Here is a 2990-nt window from a genome sequence, read left to right as displayed (position 1 = left end):
GGGGGGGGGGTCCCCATACCCCAACCACCCTTCCTCACATCCAACTAGTGCCACACACCCACAACCTGCTCCCACAGCCTCCCCACATATACACACCCCAACATACCCTGTTGCTCCCACACTCACAGCCACACCCCCTCACAAACCTCCCACCAACACATACCTCCTCACACCTTACCACACACACACACACAATATGCAGAAGTAAGACTTTATTTTTGAGTTATGCAATCACCTCTATATACAGTACGCAGACACATATCAAGCCACACACATTTTTTTGTAATAAATAAAATTAAAATGTTATAGTAGGCGTTTTGACTTTTAGTATACGATTTGGTTTTTTTCTGGTTCCAAGATGGGAACCTCCAGCCCACCCTCCCAAAAGGAGTACTTTCGGGGGGCAGAGGGAGGGGGTTCTGGTGGCAAAGGCCAGGGGCTAGGGGTGGACTTCTGGTCCAAATATTGCAAGCATGGGGCAAGCCACCTATCAAGGCATGGGGCTACCCTTGTGGCCCTCGACAGCTCACCAAAGCTCATTAAGCTGAAATAATTGTCCACCCCTGCCTTAGAAAGTTCAGTGATGTGGGAAAGTGTGTTAAAAGCTGAATTGTGCAAATTGCTCACAGTCCACACTAAAAAGCAATGCACAGTGCCATCTCACCCTAGGTGGAGCAGCCAGAGAAATACAAGCATCTGCCTCTGGATTGGAAATTACCTCGCACCAAAGAGCCAATGAGTTCTGCTGTCTCCAGTATAGAAGGGAATGAACAAAAACCAATGTCAATGTCACCAGTGTTTGCAAACAGATATTTCCTGAGTGTAGGGGCCATCCATAATCCTAACTCTTACAGAGGTTGCACTTGTGGGACGGAAGGCTGTTCATGCTTTCCAATATGAACAGGCAGAAAGTAGGATAGCTTTAGGAGTTCACTTCTCCTAAAGCTAGGATAGTTAGAAAACATTTTTAAAGTAGGGTAGCTTTAGGAAAAACTTTCAAAATAAGTGTATGTATCGTGTGTGCATTGTGTATGTGTGCACTGCTTCTCAGTGTCTTCCAGTGTTCAGGCCTGGCAATAATGTGGAATGAGCATCTTTTGGGCAGTTGCTGCTGAAGGTACTGTGAGTGTGACAATGAGCAGCTTCTTATTTTTTGCCCTTACCTGGAAAGGATTAGGCCTTTTGTTAAGCAGCCACTTGGAAATATTCTTTCTTTTGTTTTCACTACAGTACAGGCCTTTGTTAAATCCTCCTTCTACAGGGATACATGTATATAACCTGGTTTCTGTGCAACAACGGTTATTTTATTGAGTGGTTTTTATGAATCTTAAAATACTTACAATTCTGAAAAACACTTGATCTTCTGAAAAACACTGATCCCCCAGAAGGCAGCCATTTTCAATGAGAATGCATACAGCACAGCCTGCTCTGAGGTCTCTAGAATATAGGGTCACAGCATAATGAGTAGGGATCCTGCTTTTCTCTGATTAAAAAAAAAATCTCTAATTTTTGGATTTAAAAAGTAACCCAAAATCCACATTTTCCCGATTGTATTTAGATATATCTATATATTAGTGGTGGTTTATTTTAATCATGGAAAAATGTGGATTTGGGGTTACTTTTTTTAATCCAAAGATTGGAGGTTTCTCTTTTATCAGAGAGAACCAGAATTCCTGATAATGAGTGAAAAAGAAGACATATTAATAATGCCTCGATTCTGAAAAATATTGATCACCTACAGTCTCATTGACATCAGTGGAAGTCTGAATAGTCAACAGCTCTGAAAATAATGCCACCTGTTTCCAACTGGAGTTCTCTTTTGACTCTAATAACACTGCCAATATTTTCTTTTCAAGGATTTTACCACAAAATAGCCATTAAAGTCAATGATTAAATCTGTTGCATCTATTTTCTGTTTTCAGCTAGAATTTTGTAAGGGGCTACCATTTTATATTTTACCTTTTTATTGCACTTGCCACTTTGCTACCATAATGAGCAGTAGCAACAGTTTCATATTCAGGTTGCATATTAGCAATTTAGATGAACAAAAATGGCAGTTAGCTTGATGGTTATAAAAGTTAACCTCTGCACTATAATATAGGGACAACATTTGTGTGATATCCTGCCCCCACCAAAAAGAGGAAAAGATAAACTGTGAAGAACAGAGTTGAAAATATTAAGATTTTAAAGAATTTTTAAAAAATCCATTTTCCTTGTTCCTTTACAAGTCATTCTTTTATCATCCAAGAAGCCTAAATGGAAACTGATATTGCTACTTAATTCATTTCAGGCCCTGTGCATAAGACCAATGCTATGTATGTTCAGTGATACCCAAGTGCGTTACACCTGGTGTGCTCTTCCCTTTCAAATGGTTAACATTTTAACAAGTCTGAGTGCGTATGTAAATATGTGGAAGATTTAGTGTGGGGTGCTAAATATTTTTAAAGGTCTTCTGATATGCAACTGACAGGTATTTCTGATAATATGTCAACATTTGCGGGCATTGGAGCTGATGAGAAGGAGAAGTTTTAGATTTGACTAAGTCATCTTTCAGATGTGTTTTTTGGGAAGTGGGTGACCTGACTCATGCTCTCACTCTGGTGGTTACAGTACTGGTCTGGGATATGATAACAAAGATATTTTTTTCTCTAGCTCAATTAAAGGTCTGTGGGAGGAAAGTCTCTGCCCTGAATGAAGCAGAGTGATGCCTTCAACCTAGATCTCCTATGTTTTATACTAGTGTCTTCACCACCACAGTAGATGTACTTGCTGCAGTGTAGTTAAGGCTTTGTGGTTTTCAAGAATTTGATTCCATTCCAATGCAGAATGGAAACAAATTTACAAACCTTGAAAGTTGCTGTGAAATGCATTTGTCCTCCAATCAACACTAAGTGGGTACCTCATGTTGGTACAGTTTGCCCTTTAATTCACCTTATAATTCTGCCACCCACTTGCCATCTGTAAGCATTCTTGTTTCAGTAGGGTGAGGT

This window comes from Gavialis gangeticus, unplaced genomic scaffold (assembly GCF_001723915.1).
Source record: "Gavialis gangeticus isolate Ggan-Ray unplaced genomic scaffold, GavGan_comp1, whole genome shotgun sequence".
NCBI lineage: Eukaryota > Metazoa > Chordata > Crocodylia > Gavialidae > Gavialis > Gavialis gangeticus.
This window is presented reverse-complemented; position numbering follows the sequence as displayed.